Below are 21789 nucleotides of genomic sequence, written 5' to 3' on the forward strand. Positions count from 1 at the left end.
CATTAGCAAGTATTATTTTAAAGAAGCTACCGTATCAAGTTAGAATGGCACTCGCCACACACCCATTACTGATTGCAAGCAGCTGATTAATCATTTATATGGCATACAGTCTGCAATGGCAATATCAAACCACCGCTCAGACCAGAGATACGCATCAAATCAACATAATTCAAAATTTAATCAGCATAACAGCCAAAAATATGAACCGGTATCATATGATCGCTACCGATCTGCTCCTCAATTTGAACGCCGCTATGAGCACAGGCAAAATGGTAATTGGAATAATGAAAAATTTCAAAATCGTACAACCAACCACTATGCCCAGCAGAGCAATCGTAGGAATCACTATGATGGCCGTGATCGATTAAACTCACATAATAATCACACACAAAACAGTTACAACAGAAATTATAAACCGCCACCTCAACAAGTAAGTACAAATTATACACTAGCACATGCAATAGGATTGAATCAACAAAAAACCCGGAACCCACACCCAACGACCCGCCACCAGATATACAGAAAACTACAGCTAATAAACCAGGACTATATGATACCCCCGATATAACAAGCACAAGCTCAAATGAAACAAACCAAGAAAATCAAGATATTTCAACATCATACACCACCTTTAGAAATGATTTACCGAAAATATTATTAGAAGAACCGAAGCCAATACAAGACAGCCTACCGCAAAAAACCGCCGCCCACCATGCACCAAAAACCAGCCGCAAGCATCAATCCCTACTAAGCATCCTGTTCCCTACCGAAGATCTCTTACCACCGGCGAACACCAACAGCCACCAGGATCATGCTATAATTCAGGAGTTGGTGAATACAAAACAAATTGAAAATGTAACAGATCCGCCCACAGAATCTATGCACCCATATCATCGTACCCCACTGAAGCGGACCAAGGACCCCAAGATGGAAGAACGAGAGGACGGACTACCGGACAAGAGGAGCGACCAACGAAAGGCCCGGAGACGAAAGCGCCCGAGGACACCCAGCCGACATCAGGACAGAGAGGACGGCATTCGGGAGAGCATGCACCGCAAGGCCCGGAGGCGGAAGAAGCGACGAAGGAGGAACCACGCGCGCGCATACCGGCCGCATGCACGGTTCAAACGCCCGAAGAGGACACCGGACCGACACCGAGGAGGACAGGAGCGGACCGACGGCGTGCATCCGCGGCACATACGCTTCAAGAGAGCCAATCAGCGATGTGACCGGCAAAATGGATATAATAATTGGAACAAAAATGGAACTGGTAACAAAGCAACTATGGATTCATGCCGGGAAAGTAATGGAGTGGACTACTTATGGAGATATATTAAGGATAAACGGTGTTTGAGAAGAATGGAAGCAATAAAAAGTAATATAAAGAAAATGAAAGTACCTGGATATTATGCTATTGAAGAGATAATAAATGTTTTGTTATGGTGTTTAATATTTGTTATGATGGCTGTGATAATATTGAAAAGTGATGCTATAATTAAGACAATGTTATTGTTGAAAGAATTTATTAGTGTTGATTGGAAGTGTTATATTATTGAATTGTTTATTATGATGATGAAGCCTAATAATGAATTTAAGTGGAAAGTATCGGATGAAGATGATTGGAAGCTTTATATTATAAAGTCGTTTATTGGTGTAACTAGAATTATAAACAATGCCACTAAAGTGAAATTATCGAGACTCAATGGAATAAATAGAAATAACAAGGAAGAAAACAGAACCAGATCAAGGAATTGTTTTAAAAGATACACAAGATACCGGGGTTTTAAATTTATGATGAAAAAATTATCAATAGGACAGCCTCACAAATCAACAGCAGATAACCTAGCCAGCCTACAACAGCTACAAGCAGAAAACCAAAAGATACGGGAAAGCCACGAAATTTCTACAACACATCACAGAATTTGAAATAAATATGATAAGAAATCAAGGAAAACATTATTATCAAACCGATTACTAACCTTCCTTAATAAATTTAATCTTGGCATAGGACCGCATGGCAACAATCCAATGTTTAATTCCTTCCAGCCGTTAGAAGCCTGCAATAAGGAAAAGAACAATTTTAAATATGTAATTAAATTATATACATCAGATAAAAAAGGACACAAGCGGGGATAATAAAATTAAAATTTGTTAATTACCTTTTTAAGAGAAAAAATTGAGCAGTTAGGTTAATAGTTATGAAACTCGACAGCGAATTCTGTAGAACCAGTGACCAGCTGGCCAAAGCCACCCAAATCAAACGAATGTAATGTCTGTTGAACATATGTTTATAAAAAGAAATACTGTACCCAAAAAGTTATTTATTATTGTTATTTATTATATTTATTAATGTCGATATATTTATTTATATGTTTTATATTTATTACTTTTAATTATGCCACGTTTGTTACCTGAAAAGAGTTAAAGTGAATACAAGCTACCAAAAAACCAAAAAGCCATTAGCAAAAGAAAAGTATTGTACCTGATGTATAGAAAATTATTTATATTAAGACCTAAGAAATACTATAAGACATAAGCCCAGAAGTTTGTGAATCGAATTATTGTCTAAAAGGAATCACTTGTGAGAATTATGAAATGTGTGTAGTTAGGTTGGTGGCCCTGCAAGCGGCGAATTTAAAAATTACTATATGTTTTAAGTGCTGTCAGGAAGAGTACGTTTAGAAGCTTATATTTATGATATTTTATGTGTGTTGAGGAGGAGAATTGTTATTGTATTTGATAAAGGTATAAAGGAGATGCAGCAAATATGTCTGCGAACTGTGATAGAAGTATGAGAGTATAATTTATAAATAAAGTATAGTGTATATCGATGTATTGAAGGGTGGGTTTTCATTAAAAACATTGTGATTCTCAAATATTTTGAATTCAAACCAGGGGCGCGTGTAACATATTAAATCTGGGTAGACTAAAAGCCCTAACAGAAACAGTAATAGGTCTGAAATAAAGTAACTGGCTAATATCGCCAAATAGATAATAACTAAGATAAGATAGCATCAGCTTGTTCTGGCTAAATGGTACAAGAACCTAAAAAGGATTTGAAGGAGTTTATTGCTCATAAATAGATTATTATATAAAATATTTGAAGATTGAGGTTATGTACATGTATTCACGGATCGGTGACCTAGAGATCGATCAAACCGAAGAACGTAGAATCTGACCAAAACCCCTTGGCAGAGCTTTATTGCAATCAGATGGTGTGCAATATGAAAAAACACCCGTCCACGTGGCTAATTATTAGGTAGCATGGAATTAATATTAATGTATAGAATATTAACTAGCATGCAAAGAGCATAAATAAAAAACCAAATAAAAATAATTTAATGTATTCAGGAAGTGAGAGTTACCAGGCGCATGAATACGAATAAAATTTGCATGCACCAATAGTAAAACGGCAGTTAATAGGCGGCAACTGTAGGCCAGTTCAAAAATATTTCTATATATTTATATAAATGTACTAGATTTTGTGTTAAAATTTGTGTAATCTATGTTATCGATATGGCTCGAATGCAAAGAAATTATTAATCATATAATCTAAGCAATATTTTGGTATTTTTTGTAAGATCTATTTGAACCTAAATGGCGGAGGACTAAGATATTTAAATTTTATGCTAATTTGAAAGTCGGAAAGAGGATCTGTAAAACTTGAGAAGGAAGAACCAGCACTCGCCAGCCAAATGCCACCATAAGAGGACCCCAAATATTTTAGAGCGAAGTACCTTACTAATGATTTTGTAAAAGTTAAAGTTAAAGTAAATTATTAAATTTCTTAAAAGACTTCGTGATGCTATTGTGAAGCAGAAGTCATTTTTCATTTTAATTAAATTTATAATCCCTTGGAGGAGACGATTCCGGTACCATATTCCCGGACCACATGGAGTTGGATCGACATCGGCGGCTTACAAGAAGATTTTCGACACGTGAGTGATTAAATTTGAATTAGTGATGGGCGCCCTAGTGCTTCGAATTAATCTGATGATCAAAGCTAGCTCGCCGAAAGGGTTTTATTATAAATTGAGAAATAATAAGAGTAATACTTGCGCAAGTAAAAATTAGTATTAAAGGTATTAATTGAAAGAAAAATATAGATCAATATTTTAGAAATTTCTATTTAATCAAAGAAGTACGAAATCTAGGCTATCAAACGTATGCATACAATATTTAATTTTTTGCAATACAATTTGCGATATTTATCATAGTTCTAATTCACTAGATGAATGGCTCTACCTATTCCGTCAGGTGCCGAATCTTGCACCCTGAGATAAAAATGTATATTAGATACAAATAAATCTACTAAATACTAGAGATTTTAATATATAAGTATATGTATGAATGATTATGTTTATCTATTCACATTTTTAATGATATGTCATATCATTCCAATTTGTAGAGATTTGAGTGAAATATTTTTGTTGTTAATTAGTTCTAAAATATCAAAATTTGACATTTTTAATTTAGTCATTAGTTTTGAAGTGTTAATTGGACTTTTTGAAGTGAAAAGTGAAATCTAACCTCCTTTTTTGAGACTTCTATTTGTAAAAATTTGGGAGAAGACAGTTTTGGGCTATGCCTGTTGTCTTCTCCCAATCATATTTTAATTATGATTTGTGATTGTGAATAAAATAAATTTAATATAAGAAATAAATATTATAAAGAGTTTGTTATATGTCTTGAATATTCTAAATTGGCAATAACATAAATGAATCGAATTCATAGTCTGTTGAGAATGATATTCTATCGATCAATAAATAAATAAATATGTACAAGTACTTCATGAATAGTGTTGATCACAAAAGAGGTGGAACCTTCCCGTAAGAGATCCCCAACATCAAAAGCCTTACGCATTTACTTATTTATTTCCTCCCAATCATTCATTTGATAAATTCAATGTTTTCCTATTTCTTCAATTTTCTTTCATTCATTTTCACACAAAATGATGTTGAGATTGTAAATTCAATAAAAGCCTCACGCATTTTCACTTATCTGTTTTCTCCTAATCATTCAATTAAAAAATTCAATGTTTCCTATTTCTTCAATTTTCTAATTGACCGAGTGAAGTGAGGTCTAAAGGTGCGTACAAAATGATGTTGAGATTGTAAATTCAATAAAAGCCTCAAGCATTTTCACTTATCTGTTTTCTCCTAATCATTAAATTTAAAAATTCAATGTTTCCTATTTCTTCAATTTTCTTATTGACCGAGTGAAGTGAGGTCTAAAGGTGCGTACAGATTTCCGCGCCGCGAACATAAGCAATTCACTTCTAATCAGCTGACTATATCTATATTTTTTCAGAAACGGTAAGATACAGTTATAAAAAGCTTGGCATCAGCTGATAAAAGTGAATTGCTCATGTTCGCGGCGCGTATATCTGTAGGCCCTTTTAGATTCAAGTCGACGGTTTGACATTTCTCCTAATGTTTGAATGTTTAAATGTTCATATGTTTATTTGTTGCGCATTTACGGCGAAACGCGGTAATAGATTTTCATGACTTTGACAGGTATGTTCCTTTTTAAATTGCGCGTCGACGTATGTGCAAGGTTTTTGGAAATTTTGCATTTCAAGGATAATAATAAAGGAAAGAGGAGCCTCCTTCATAGGCCAATATTAGATTAAAAATCAGACTATAGAATTATTCATCATGAATGAGCTGTTTAATGGACTATAATACTACCCGTTCAAATACATCGAACATCTTGAAATTATATCTTTCCAGCAACGTTAGTAGACAGTTGACTATAATACTACCCGTTCAAAAACATCGAACATCTTGAAAATGTATCTTTCCATCAACGTTGTGGACAGTTGCAGCCAGACCTGATAACAGTGCTCACACTCACATTCCGGGACGACACGTCACGGTACGATAGGACTGAAAGCTCTATGTTTATTCAGGATTTTTTCTAGACATTTTGAATTGATAAATTATTCACTAGTAGTTCTGTGAACAGTAGACCTCACGCAGTAGACCTCATTCACAAGTACCTGATTGAAACTATAGACCTTATGAAAATACAGCAATAGACTGGCTTCTCCACACACATCTGTGAAATCACTTGTCAGCTGATTTATGATGAATAATTAGTCTGATTTTCAATCTAATATTGGCCTCTGAAGGAGGCTCCTTTTTCCTCTTATATTATCCTTGAAATGCAAAATTTCCAAAAACCTTCTATATACGTCGACGCGCAATTAAAAAAGGAACATACCTGTCAAATTTCATGAAAATCTATTACCGCGTTTCGCCGTAAATGCGCAACATATAAACATATGAAACATTTAAACATTAAGAGAAATGCCAAACCGTCGACTTGAATCTTAGACCTCACTTCGCTAGGTCAATTAATTTTTGAGAAAACATAACAACAGGTCAATGTAACTTACTGAGCGCGAGGTCTAATGTTCATAGAACCATCAGTTATAATTCCTTAATTCAACAACGAGAAATTATGATGTGATTGTGTAAATTTGATAAATAAATTTGAATAATGGCTGCATCAGGAGCAAACTCTTCGAGTTCTACCCAGCAGCTGCTTGAAACAAGATTTTCACACTTCCAGCTGCATTACCAAGAAGTGTCCTGATGAAAAAATGATGCCGGCAAGATAAAGAGGATTCCAGCTCACTTACTTGAGTTCTTTGATTTGCGAAAAAGTTTTAGACAGATTGCTCCAAGCTGAAGCTTCAAGGGTTTTTTCCTTCTGAACAGAACGCATCTGTTGATGGGGTGTCTTCTCCCTTGCAAGTTTTTTTTCTTATCCGGAACCATACAGCAGCTCTCACATTTGCGTTCTCATATTCTTGTTTCCTTACCCGGAGATTCACAATGGCGAGTAAGAGGGTATTATCCATTACGTCCCTCTTTGTTTTCTTCCTCAGTGCATCGTGGTTGATTAGATAAAATGTTCAGCGTTGATTATATATCTGTATTTTCCAACTACTTCCGATTTGTTAGTTTTACTAAGATTTGTTTAGTATATTATATTCTTAGAATAAAATATGCTGTGAAGATTGATATACTCCTGGTACTATGTAGAATATAATCATAAAAATAAAATTGATTTATTTAACTACTTTCGAGCTATATGCTAGTTTCACTGAGATTTGTTTACTATATTATATTCCTAGAATATAATATGCTATGAAGAATCCTGGTACTTAAAAGAATATAATCCTAGAATATAAAATTGAATTTGTATTATTCAACTAATTCCGAGCTATATGTTACTTTTACTATAGTGAGGTCCACGTTATAATGGCAGTGTTTGATTAGCAAAGTATTGCTATCCTTGTCTATCATTAAACAAAGCGGATAGCGCTATCTCTTTCTCGCTTGGCTCTGTTGCCAGATCGTCTTTTAACAATGTATAATTAATAATTAATTAGCAAAATATTCCATCTTGATTATTGAAATTCATTATGAATTTATTGAAAAATATGATTTCTTGCTTAATAAAATATAATTGATCATTTGAAACGAGAATTATCAGTTGATATAAGCCTATATCAGCTACCGTCTATGGAAGGCATTGACAAGACAGAGGTTCGGCAAAGTTGTTCTCCCATCTTTCTCCTCTGGCATTAAAATTTGGATCTCACTAAACGATTTATTCAGTTTATTATATTCCTGGAATATTTTCAATTCTCCAGTGTTATAGATTCTTGGATAGCCTTTTAGAAAAAAATGTTTTGTCTATAATCATTATACAATGGACATTTGATAAGGATTTGATGCCAGAAGAGTAAATTGAGGTTGAGTCTCGAATGACTTATGACAATAAAGTGTAAATCAATATCAACAATATGACACATGGAATATCATGTCAAATATCAATATCACACTATAAAAAGATATATTGTAAAATTTCTCCATATCAACATGGAATAAGAGCGATATTGTCAGTTGCGCATAATTTATTTATTTATACATTGAAAGATACAATATTGATTGATTGATCCTCCAGTGATTGATACAATAAGTACATCATCAAAATGATAGGAGGGGAAAAATAGGGTGACATTGTGCTATTCCTCTCCCAAATTTATATAAGGTTACACATAGTCCGAAACAGGTTGTCTTTGTGGTCATTTCACGAAATTAATTTCCTTCGCAAAAATCATTCTTAACTATGAATGATTGGGAAATGAACAGCAGGCTTAAAGCCCAAAACTGTTCCTCTCCCAAATTTGGATAGAATTTGTTCAAGAACTAGAGTTATGTCTATCACTTCATTTTTGTCCAATTTTTAATTCCAAATCTTATATCTGAGCCAAACTTGAGTTCCAATGCACTCAAGCCTAATTAGTGGTCTTGATATTATTAGACTCTGAACTCTGATCTAACTCTGATTAAACTCTGGTCCAACGAAAAAAACTACTCTACAGATGAAAATAAATTGTAAGTTTCATTTGTTCGAATGCTAATTAATGAATAATTATTATTATTTTCGTTAAAAAAACACCACTGATGATGATGCCTTGGATGCATTAGAACTATAGTTTGGCTTGAATAAATTATGTGGGACTGACAATATCACTTCCATTTCATGTTATCATACAATTTTCAATGAAAATCCTTTTAACCTAACCTAACCTAACCTAACCTAACCTAACCTAACCTAACCTAATATAAAGAGGCCGAAATTTGTCCTTGTTTTATCAAGAATTGTATTCAAAGTGAATTTTCTGCTTTTTTTTCCTGTGTCCCGAAAAATCGTTGATAACACTATTGATGCAAGTGGAGATTTTCTAATTTTCACCTTTTCTGTTCTTTTCTCCTGTATCCCAAATAATCGTTGATCACTATTGGTCCAAGTAAAGCTTTACAAATTCCCAGCATATCTCGATTCCACCCCACCTATTCCACCATAGCACTCATCACAGATTTTAATTAGTTCGGCATGTATTCGATTCGAATTCTTGCTCACGCTACGAATACTGTGACACTTTTTCAATAATGAAACAATTCAATAGAATGTCAGGCTGAGTGGCACTAGATGCGCCGATTAAGTGGCTCAATGAATCTGAGGTCCACGTTATAATGGCAGTATTTGATCAACATTGGTCTTGCTATCCTTGTCTATTATTCGACAAAGCAGATAGCGCCATCTTTTTCCACCTCTGCATTGTTGCTAGTTCGTCTTTCAACAATGTAGAAATATAATCGATTAACAGAATATTTTATTTCAATCATGGAAGTTTATTGAACCATTAAAAATATATATTATTTTGTTAAATGGAATATAATTAACAAGTAGTTCTGTGAACAGTAGACCTCGCGCTTAATAAGTTACATTGTTATGTTTTCTCAAAAATTAATAAATAATTTATCAATTTAAAATGTCTAGAAAAAATCCTAAATAAAAAAGAGCTTTCTGTCCTATCGTACCGCGTGACGTGTCGTCCAGAATGTGAGTGTGAGCGCTGTTATCAGGTCTGGCTGCAACTGTCTACAACGTTGATGGAAAGATACATTTTCAAGATGTTCGGTGTTTTTGAACGGGTAGTATTATAGTCAAATGTCTACTAGCGTTGATGGAAAGATATTTTTTCAAGATGATCGATGTTTTTGAACGGGTAGTATTATAGTCCACTGAACAGCTGATGAATAATTCTATAGTCTGATTTTCAATCTAATATTGGCTTATGAAGGAGGCTCCTTTTTCCTCTTATATTATCATTAAAATGCAAAATCTCCAAAAACCTTGTATATACGTCGACGCGCAATAAATTAAGAAAGGAACATACCTGTCAAATTTCATGAAAATCTATTACCGCGTTTCGCTGTAAATGCGCAAGCGCAACATATAAACATTTACACATTAAGAGAAATGCCAAACCGTCGACTGTAATCTTAGACCTCACTTCGCTCGGTCAATCATCCTTGAGATGCAAAATTTCCAAAAACTTTGTAAATACGTCGACGCGCAATTCAAAAAGGAACATACCTGTCAAATTTCATGAAAATCTTTCACCGCGTTTCGCCGTAAATGCGCAACATATAAACATTTACACATGAAGAGAAATGCCAAACCGTCGACTTGAATCTTAGACCTCACTTCGCTCGGTCAATAATCATAGGTTGTTATACTCAACCTATTTCGGACTATGTGTAGCCTTATCTAAATTTGGGATAGGAATTGCACAAGATTACCTTATTTTTCCTCTCCTTATCAATTTGATGGGTACTTATTGTACTTTATGAATCAATAAAGAATGTCATGTCACTTTCACTCTCAATCATTTTTAACAAGAATAAACCGTTGATATGACATCAAATATACCGGTATGAGCTATCCTCTATGGAAGGCAGTGGCAAAGCAGAGAATCGGCAACGCTGTTAACCTATCTTTTTTCACTGCCATTATAACGTGGACCTCACCAGAGAGATTAGCTCCATTTCGGATGATTGTAATATTCACCTTTGTTGTAGAATTCCTTCTAGAAATTGGAGATCTTGCTTCTTTGATTCCTAATGAATTTCTTATTTCAAGGCTGAGTGTTGAACGCTACAAAATAAGATATCTTTCATTTTTTCATCCACCAAAGTACTTCAGTTTTGATGAAAATGAATGGAAATTGCATTTGTTTAAATGCTAATAAATTAATAATTATTATTTAACGAAATCCCAGCAGTAGTAGCGCTCATCGAATTTCCATCTAGCTGTTTACCCTGTTGTCAATATTTGCAGCAGCAAAAGTCTTCGGGGTGATTTACAGCATTCAATTTGGATCTTCGTTTGATAATAAAACCTCAGTTCAGTTTTTTTAAAATCCACTGTTCTACAAAGTTGATAGTATTTCAAGCTTGAATGGTAGAAAGAAATTGAAAGTCCCAACTCTACTCAATAAAGAATTTTTAATTTCATTCATTATTTTCTCGCAAGTATACTATAACATACACTGTAACTATAACTATAACACTGTGTTATCGGTTGAGTACGTTAAAATGTCGGTCCCGGCTGAAGTACGACAGTCGTAAGGCCCATTGATGGCTTTAATTGCATATATATTCAGGCGGTGGGACCTTCCCGCAAGGGACTCCCCAACAACAAAAGTTATACGAATTTACTTTTTCACTGTAAAGCCTGGAATTCATTAGTAGAGTTAGTGGTAGAGTTCCTGGGCAAGTACTAACTATCTTGTGAACTCTCCCAATGAAAACGTTCATGGTAGAGTACTAGTTTTTAGTAGAGTAGAGTGGGATAGCACTGTGGGATAGTACTCTACCACTTGCCTTCCCCCACCACCGCTCATCACTCTACTCTACCACTACTATGCTAACGAAAACAGTCTCGAGCTAGTAGAGTAGAGTCGTGCCGTAGGCTATCAAGTTTAAGAAGTATTGTTATTTATTGAAAAGTATTGATTTATTGAAAATTGTTAATTTATTGAAAATTGTTAATTTATTGAAGTGTTTAAATGTTTTTATTTATGAAAAAGTTTTAACATTTTAAGGTTAGTTCTGTTCACTAGACAACACACTCTACCTACTCTTCTCAATTGTAGTGGAAGCAGTTACTGGAAGTAGAGTAGAGTAAGCTCGGTAGAGTTAGTATGCCAGTTACTCGACCACTAGCTCTACTAGTGAAAATCAGACTCAACTATAGTGATTGAGTAATCGATATCAATTGTCAATATATTTTAGAAGTCGATGCAATCAGAAATTTTATACAATTTATTATCATATTCAGTTTATCATCATATTCAGTTTATCATCATATTGAGTTTATCATCATATTCAGTTTATCATCATATTCAGTTTATCTTAAATATCGAGGCACCGAGCTTCGCTCGTTATTCATTTATTGACTTTTGATAAACCGAACAAAATTCTTAAAAATGATTGGGGAAGTACTAACAGGCACAGCCCAAAACTGTTTCTTTCCCGAATTCTTATTTATACACTATAAAGAGTCCAGAAAGTGGGTTATGTTCCATACACTTGAATTCAGTTTCAATTTTCTGTTCAAACATTTGAAAACAAAAAAATATAATTTAGGTTATATACAAAACAAATTGAATAACAAAATAACACTCACTAATCACTTGAAATTGTGAAATAATGATCAACTATGAAAATTATGATAAATTATACTCTAGTTTAGGAGGATTATCATGTCATGTCAACAAATCAGATTATGTTGATCAAATCGATTAAATTGTCTAGCTAGATAAAAGTTCTCGCCGATTGATTATGATTACACAACTGGAAATAATTCTGTTTCTCTCCCACACAGGCACACGCATCTTCTGTTATCGAGAGATGACGAAATTATCATCTGTTCTCCAAGGATGAATTATCCTTTTAATGTCGTTCAGCGAGTTTTTCAAAGAATGATACCTAGGGCAATCGAATCTTTATATCATAAACCTACTATGTTCCAAATTTCGTGAAAATCGTTAGAGCCGTTTTCGAGTTCCGTTAAACATGAATAACTAGATATAAAAATACCCATGTATGAAAATAGCCAGATATATACAGAAATTGCTCGCTTAATATAATAGGATATTCCAAGATCTGGGTTGATACAAGAGGGTGATGATCGAAAATGTTGAACACCCGACGATATTCCAACTTTCCAATTCTCCATAGACATTTGAGAAACAAGATAAAATTCAGAATCAATATCAGAAAAATGGAAATTGAAAGAGGATTTATTGTGAGGCGGTATTCAAAAAACAAACTCTCATTCAGGTGAGCTTGAATTTGACCAATTACGCTCTGAAAAATGTCTCTCCTTCATTGATGCAATATACCCGCCGGCGAGAATCCAAATCTGGAAGCTGGGGAACTTCACCTCTCTAGAGAGTTGAAATGAATTTTCCATCCTAGTGGCATTGGACAGCTTTTGTATGGATTTATGAAGCGATTATGAATATTAATTAGAAAATCAATGGAGAAGGTGAATTGTCTATAGATGATCACGAATGGCCAATCCAATACTTCAAACATTGATGATTTGACTAGTGATTAGCAGTACATTTCCTAGGTCAATGAAAAGAAATCTAGTAGAACAAAATTCCGATAAAATAGTTTAATTCAAATATTACTAAAGCACTTATCTGGGAAATAAATGTATGGGTTGAGCAAAATATATGCTTGAATACCTGAATTGTTATAGATAAATTGATGTTTCGTTTGATTTTTAATTGACCGAGCAAAATCAGGTCTAAGATTCAAGTCGACGGTTTGGCATTTCTCTTAATGTTTGAATGTTTATATGTTGCGCATTTACAGCGAAACGCGGTAATAGATTTCCATGAAATTTGACAGGTATGTTCCTTTTTAAATTGCTCGTCGACGTATATGCATGGTTTTTGGAAATTTTGCATTTGAAAATTATGATATACTCTAGTTTAGGAGGATTATCATGTCATGTCAAAAAATCAGATTATGTTGATCAAATCGATTAAAAACTGTCAAGCTAGATAAAATTTCTCGCTAATTGATTATGATTACACAGCTGGAAATAATTCTGTCTCTCTCCCACACAGGCACACGCATCTTCTGTTATCGAGAGACGACGAAATTATCATCGGTTTTCCAAGGATGAATTATCCTTTTAATGTCGTTCAGCGAGTTTTCCCAAGGATGAGACCTGGTGCAATCTAATCTTTATATCATAAACCTACTATGTTCCAAATCTCGTGAAAATCGTTGGAGCCGTTCTCGAGATCCGTTAAACATGGATAACCAGATGAAAAGTAGACAGATATAAAAATTCATTCATTATAATTAATTTATTGTATAAAATAATGTAATCATAATACAATTATGACATTGGAGGAAAAACTAGGCTGAACCTGCACTATTTCTCTCCAAAATTTTGATAAAATGTTAATGTTGTCCAAAAGATAAGGTTATGTAATCACACACTGCTTCGTTACTTGATTTTCAGTCCAGGAATGATGATTTAAAATTTTGAATTTTGAAGGTTGGTTTTATACTCTGAATGAATCACAGAATGTATCACAATGAATTAAAAACTTTAGGAATATTTCACTTATTTAAAAAATTTGAATACAAAATCTAAAACCTAATCACTATTCGTTATTCACAGAATCTTTATATCATAAACCTACTATGTTCCAAATTTCGTGAAAATCGTTAGAGCAGTTTTCGAGATCCGTTAAACATAAATAACCAGATATAAAAATAACCAGATATAGAAATAACCAGATATAAAAATAACCAGATATAAAAATAACCAGATATATGAATACAGAAATCGCTCGCTTAATATAATAGGATTTGTAACATTATCAGAGAATATTGTAAGGAGGAAAACTATTATAACAAAAGAGAACAGAATAACTAGAACTTTAATGAGTCTTCAACATATACATTTAAACAAAACAAGATTAATTTTATTATAAAAACATGATTGATATGAATTAATGGGGAAAACACTCGCTTGCTGCTAATGATGATTCGATCTTTGTGGTTATGGAAAATAAGAACAATGATTTTATCTCCAGTGGTCACCTACCTTTTGAATATGGCTTCCCCCTTTGGAATCCACTGGTTTAATCGCGACTTTACAGTTAGTATTTCAAAAGAACAAAAATTAACTGAACCAATGAATAGGCTCAGAACCCGTCTCCCTTAACAATACAATTATTTTTAAACTGCCCGATCTGTGACAGAATAACTGTATTATAAAACGAAACGAAATCTAGCCTTTTTCACTGGATCAGCCTGACATTACTCACAGTCCTAACGAACGAGCTCTGCCCAAAAGTCGAATTTTTAGTATTAATACAAACTCAGTCAATGCCAAACATGAAAGCCATTTCAAATACATATTTTTATCTGTCGCACAAGCGGCACGTTTGTTATTAGAAACAAAAGAGAAGCTACGTTAATTTTGACAACAAATGAAATAAACAATCTTTCTTTCGATGACTAAGATTGTTCAAAGACAAAAACACTGTTCATTGATTTTTTTTAATTTTAAAACTCTAAAATCCTGATCAATATTAGATAAATATATGATTCATATATATGTCCCATATGACCAGGTGACACATCACCCATCCCGCTGAAAGACTCCTCCCTGAGTCTGTAGTCAAGAGGGGAACAAAAAAAAAATTCTAGTGTTTGATTTTGGATAAATACCATCAAATCTTCACCAAGAATAGTATCGAAAGGTGAAACATCAGTTCAATTAAATTTCCATAACTCCACTAGAATTTGCCATCAGATTTCGATACTCTCCTCGATCCACTGATAGGTTCCAATGCGAGAAGTTCACTTTTCCACGGATGGAAAACTCGATTGCACGCTTGTGGGTCTGTTGGCCGGTGAGGGGAAAAAGCAAAGACCCTAATAGCATCGCAGAGCAAGAAGCCAACCGAGCTTGATCCCAGATTTATAGTTTATAGAGCAAGTTAACGTTCAACCGGTGTACATAAGCTGTGCTCTTGCCAATGGCCGGATCCCACTTAATCTTGCCATACTTTGTGTGCAGCATTCCACTTAATTTTCAGTCTATCTTATTGATTAAGGCTACCCACAGTCGAGAGGGTAGCCTTTCAGACCTCTCGGTCAGAACTCTCCGCAAATGCGTTCTGTATCGCGGTCAATACTGATACGACCAGTAGTTCTGTGAACAGTAGACCTCGCGCAGTTGAAAACCACAGCCTCCTCTAATACTCTCTCCATCAGAGTGAATAATGTCCTGACGTGTCGGTGTCGGTGTGATTGACCGAGCAAAGTGAGGTCTAAGATTCAAATCGACGGTTTGGCATTTCTCTTAATGTTTGAATGTTTGAATTCTTGAATGTTTGAATCTTGAATCTTCAAATGTTTGAATTTTGAGTTTTTGAATTTTTGAATTTTGAATTTTTGAATTTTTGAATTTTTGAATTTTGAATTTTTGAATTTTTGAATTTTGAATTTTTGAATTTTGAATTTTTGAATTTTTGAATTTTGAATTTTTGAATTTTTGAATTTTGAATTTTTGAATTTTTGAATTTTGAATTTTTGAATTTTTGAATTTTTGAATTTTTGAATTTTTGAATTTTTGAATTTTGAATTTTGAATTTTGGAATTTTTGAATTTTGAATTTTGAATTTTTGAATTTTGAATTTTGAATTTTTGAATTTTTGAATTTTGAATTTTTGAATTTTTGAATTTTTGAATTTTGAATTTTGAATTTTTGAATTTTTGAATTTTTGAATTTTTGAATTTTTGAATTTTGAATTTTTGAATTTTTGAATTTTTGAATTTTGAATTTTTGAATTTTTGAATTTTCAAATTTTTAAATTTTAAATTTTTGGATTTTTGAATTTTTGAATTTTTGAATTTTGAATTTTTGATTTTGAATGTTAAATGTTGATATGTTTATATGTTGCGCATTTACGGCGAAACGCGGTAATAGATTTCCATGAAATTTGACAGGTATGTTCCTTTTTTATTGCGCGTCGACGTATATACAAGGTTTTTGGAAATTTTGAATTTCAAGGATAATATCAAAGGAAAAAGGAGCCTCCTTCATATGCCAATATTGAGTAGAAATCAGACTATAGAATTATTCATCATAAATTAGCGTGCATCATAAATAAAGTGATTAAATAGATGTGCGTGAAGCCAGTCTATTGCTGTATTTCCATAAGGTCTATAGTTTCAATCAGGTACTTGTGGATGAGAATACTGCGTGAGGTCTACTGTTCACAGAACTACTAGTATATAACTATACAATTAAAAAGGAAAACAAAAGAAAATAATATCACACTTTATTAAATATTCACGACGATTCAGTATAGCTAATAAGATTAGAAGAGAACGATGTTTGAATTAGATCCAGGAAAGTTAGTGAAGGGGTATAAAAAAGAGGTATGAAAACTATGCTACTATCATCAAAAGCTTACCGAGTTCAAAGCAGAGAAAAGTCGGGAGAAAATAATAATAATACTTCGAGTTATCAATTGCATGCCTCATCGCTTGCAATCAATAGTCCACACGACAGCTGATTTTTTACCAAGTTACATTGAGATATAAATTGCATGCGTTAATCCACTCGACACTGATCTATGATTGATAATTTAAAGTCTGATTTTCACGGTGATATTGGCGTTCAAAGCAGACTCCTTCCTTTTGTATTATCCTTACTTTGCATAGATGGGGCGGAGCTCCTGAAATTTTTACAGATATGGGACTTAAAACAGTTGATAGAGCTTATCAATTTTAGGTATGAATTTAATCGAAATCGTTGGAGCCGTTTTCGAGAAAATCGCAAAAAACCTTGTTTTTCACAACATTTTATCCATTTCAGCCACCATCTTGGAATGCATTTGATCGAAATTGTTCGTGTTGGATCCAAATATTGTAAGGACTTCAAGATCCAAATTTTTGCAAGGAAAGTAAAAAAAAACATAACATAAAACAACAAAAAGTAGGTGCCTAGAGGATTTTTCCTTCAGTTTTATTCGATCTTATCCATTCCTTAATCTCGCAAATTAGTTTTTTCTGTGGCTCATATTGGCAACAAAATGGTATCATGACAAACAAAGAATTTGATTTGAAAAAATGAGTATTGTGTACAGTCTCTACTCCACAAGTAATCGAGTTGTCTCACATTGAACCTCCCATCCCACTTGTAATAATACAAGTCTGGAATGCTCGTAATATTTGGAGCATTGTGAGTGTATATGACAGAGGCCAGACACTATGGAATGTTGATGAATTAGTGGGCAAATGGTGTATTCGACCTCATTCGTGGTTCAAGATGAAAATTTAGCTCGTAGCACAATATCACTCCGCGGTTATTATAATACAACAAGAAACAAGGAAGTCCAAAGTTGAAACAAACTATTTTGTTCTCTAGAAATAGTCGTATTCATGATTTTCAATAAAATGATTTTGAAATAAATAAATATTTCCAGTCAATGTCTCAGATGAATACACCGGTTATGAACCAAAGTTGTAATTATGTGGTGACTTTTATGCAATTACTAATGGAAAATACTAGCTTGAATTATGCATAAAGTTTTCAGAACGAGGAAATTCATCATCGAATACATAAAACATACATATAGTTACATGAATACATATATGCAATTCAGGGAAAATAGGTGTGAAGTCGAAGGAATTACAAGGGATAGAGTGATTATAGAAGAGAAGGGATTATGAGGGAGGGACACGAATTGAATTGGTAATCCAGTCGGCAGACAAAACTACTCTAATAAACCTGCATTCGAAATTTCTAGGTAGGTAGAGTAGTAGAATTTCAAGGGAGGTTCTTGTGAATATATGGCATGCAGCAATACTCACAACCTTATGTGTAAGTTTAGGCGTGAAGGAAATTTGCATAGGACTCAGGTAGAAGGCTGTAATCGGGCGATGATTTGACGGTTATCTACTTCTCCATCTTCTTCTTCTTCTTCTTCTTCTTCTTCTTCTTCTTCTTCTTTTTCTTCTTCTTCTCTTCTTCTTCTTCGTCGTCTTCTTTTCCTTCGTCTTCTTATTCTTTACACTCTGCGTTGAAAATTGAAAATGGTTCAACATGATTGAGCATGGTTGGTGTCATAAAGCTCAATAAACTCATTTATTTTTCGAAGTTGATTTAATAATCATAGGATTTTTAATAATAGATTTTTCAAGGATTATCAAGCTAGAATTATTTTAATATTACCACAAACGAGCAAAGTCAGTCTGCTTTCTTCTCATGGTGTTATGAGAAGTTTTCACGGCTATTGGATGGTTTATTTTGTATTTTTACTTGATATCTAGAATTTTGTACTTGGAAGGCAATCAGATCATGACAAGAGTAAAACTATTCAATCACCAACGCACTTCAATTCTATCTGAACTCCCATATGAAGGTTCCACATCCCATTAGCCTTTCATCAGGTTCAAGTAAAGTGTAAATCTTGTAAAAGGTTCCTTTGGAAAAGAATCAAAATTTAAACTTCAAAACTGAGTATAATGCTTTTTCTACATCCATAGTGTTGAGTATCTTATACCGGTGAGCCTTGGTAATTTTAAGTGAACTGCATTCATAAGTTTAACCGGAGGTTATTATTTCTATGCCGGAGTAATCAACTAGTGCTCTGCTGTGGTGACTTTTTAGAGAAAACCTTAATCGGTGAAATACTTTCAATTAGTCTAGTAAGTAGTGTCGGAATACAAGACTATATCTTCAAATCAGATAGGATAATACGTGAATCTGTATACTGTTGATAAAATACAAGGTATGATCTTTCATCAAAAAAATCTTGATCATTGAAAATAAACATTTAATTATTTTAGTGGAAAGTTTCCGCATCCTAAACGAATCTTTCAATTCAGATGGAATAATGGATGAATCTGTACTGTTTTCGGTTTTTCAGATGTTGGTTTGTCTGATTGGTGAGAATCATTGTAATTTATGACTTTTATATGAAAATCTTGTTGACCGAGCGAAGTGAGGTCTAAGATTCAAGTCGATGGTTTGGCATTCCTCTTGATGTTTAAATGCTTAAATGTTTATATATTGCGCATTTTCGGCGAAAAGCGGTAATACATTTTTATGAAATTTGACAGGTATGTTCCTTTTTTAATTGCGCGTTGACGTATATACAAGATTTTTGGTAATTTTGAATTTCAAGGATAATATAAAAGGAAAAAGGAGCGTCCTTCATACGCCAATATTAGAGTAAAAATCAGACTAAAGAATTATTCATCATAAATCAGCTGTCAAGTGATTACACAGATGTGTGGAGAAGCCAGTCTATTGCTGTATTTCCATAAGGTCTGTATAGACTGGCTTCTCTACACATCTGTGTAATCACTTGTCAGCTGATTTATGATAAATAATTCTATAGTCTGATTTTTACTCTAATATTGGCGTATGAAGGGGCTCATTTTCCCTTTTATATTATCCTTGAAATGCAAAATTTCCAAAAACCTTGTATATACGTCGACGCGCAATTAAAAAAGGAACATACCTGTCAAATTTCATGGAAATCTATTACCGCGTTTCGCCGTAAATGCGCAACATATAACATATAAGCATTAAGAGAAATTCCAAACCGTCGACTTGAATCTTAGACCTCACTTCGCTCGGTCAATTATAATTGCAATTAATAAAAACTTGTAGTACCTTTATTGAAAACTCTAAAATATTTTAACGACAAGTTTCGACCATTGGTCATTTTAAAGTTTAACATTTTCCAAGTTAGACATTTTAACTTGAGAATGACCAATGGTCAAAGCTTGTCGTTAAAATATTTTAGTTTTTGATAAAGGGTACTACAAGTTTTTATATTGTTTTAATTAATTTGAATTAAGTAGCCCATTCAAGTGGAGTGATTCTATTATAATTGTGTATGTTTTTTGAGAAAATAAATCCTAATTTGAATTTGAATGATTTTGATTAAATTTTCTTCCTGGAGACTCTTGAAAGAGTATAAAGGTGCGTACAGATTTACGCGCCGCGAACATGAGAAATTCACTTTTAATCAGCTGATGCCAAGCTTTTTATATCTGTATCTTACCGTTTCTGTGAAAATACAGATATAGTCAGCTGATTAAAAGTGAATTGCTCATGTTCGCAGCGCGTATATCTGTACGCACCTTAAGAAATCGTCAAGGATTATTTGTCAACAAAATAAAAGAATACATATGAAAATAATTATATACATCACATTCCACAATGTACATCACAATTTAATTCTGTATTAGTTTTGATATCCGGTGTCAAATTTGTAGGGTTTCAACAAAATAAAAGAATACATATGAAAATAATTATATACATCACATTCCACAATGTACATTACAATTTAATTCTGTATTAAATTTGATATCCGGTGGTTTATTAGTGAGAGTCATGAGATAAATAGAGGAGAACTCACAGTTGCTGAGTCGACAGACGTGGAAGGTAGACGCGAGCAATTCTGGTGACGTCCAGTACAGATCAGTGTGCTACTTGTTCGTCGCCTGAGCGAACTGTGTTCCGGGAGCGCCGCAGCGCGCCGCGTCTGAGCAGGCGCCGTTTGTACCCCTCTAAGCCCCCCCTCATCAGGAAAATTCCCTTCCACTTTACCCCTCCAACCCCCTCAAGCTCAATCCTTATACAACTGAGAATCAGCCCCACCACTTTCCTACTATATCTGAGCAGCTCTCCATCAGATTACACTGATTTACTTTCAGCCTACTTCATTTTATAAATCAATAATTTGATCTTATCTATGTATATAATTATTTTACTTTATCAATTTTCTGTTTTTTTTTCTCTTACATATTCATATATTAATTAAAACTTTTACAATATTTCCATTAATGAATAAATCCTTAGTTTAATTAATGAAATTAACGTATCATATACAGTCTTTATAAAATTCATATCATATACAGTTCAATAATATTTTCTTAGTCTATATTATGTAAATTCATCTATAATTTTGCTATATTGTGAGCTATATATTATATATGGCACTCACTCGCAGAACTAAAAATCTACCGGACTAAAAACGTTCAAATTTGGTAGGTATTCAGTTGGCCCTTTAGAGCGCAATAAGAAATCTTTTGGCAATATTTCAACTCTGAGGGTGGGTTTTTAAGGGTTTCAAGTTCGTCTTCTAGCATGTATATTCTACTTATTCTCATAATTATAATTTTAAAATGTCCATACCATATGTTAATATAGAACTATAATCTAGAGAGAGTACCTCTTCGAACAGTGTGTTAACTGGAACTAACAAATAATTTTGTCAGGTTGGCATTAAGTTGAGTTGACTTTGTTAGGTTGGCACCAAGTTGAAGATTGAAATTTATTTATCGCGGAAAA

At 33.5% G+C, this 21789-nt stretch overlaps 1 protein-coding gene across 1 annotated transcript in view; it reads right to left on the reverse strand.

Annotated features, from left to right (window-relative positions):
- Positions 1-20934, reverse strand: part of LOC111050819 (lachesin-like) — a gene marked incomplete in the record, with an annotated part of 415558 nt that extends 394624 nt beyond the window's left edge. Inside the window, 1 exon segment of the mRNA XM_039421521.1 lies at positions 20855-20934.
- Between the last annotated feature and the right edge of the window lie 855 nt (positions 20935-21789).

The sequence above is a fragment of the Nilaparvata lugens genome, chromosome 2, assembly GCF_014356525.2.
Source record: "Nilaparvata lugens isolate BPH chromosome 2, ASM1435652v1, whole genome shotgun sequence".
Classification (NCBI taxonomy): domain Eukaryota; kingdom Metazoa; phylum Arthropoda; class Insecta; order Hemiptera; family Delphacidae; genus Nilaparvata; species Nilaparvata lugens.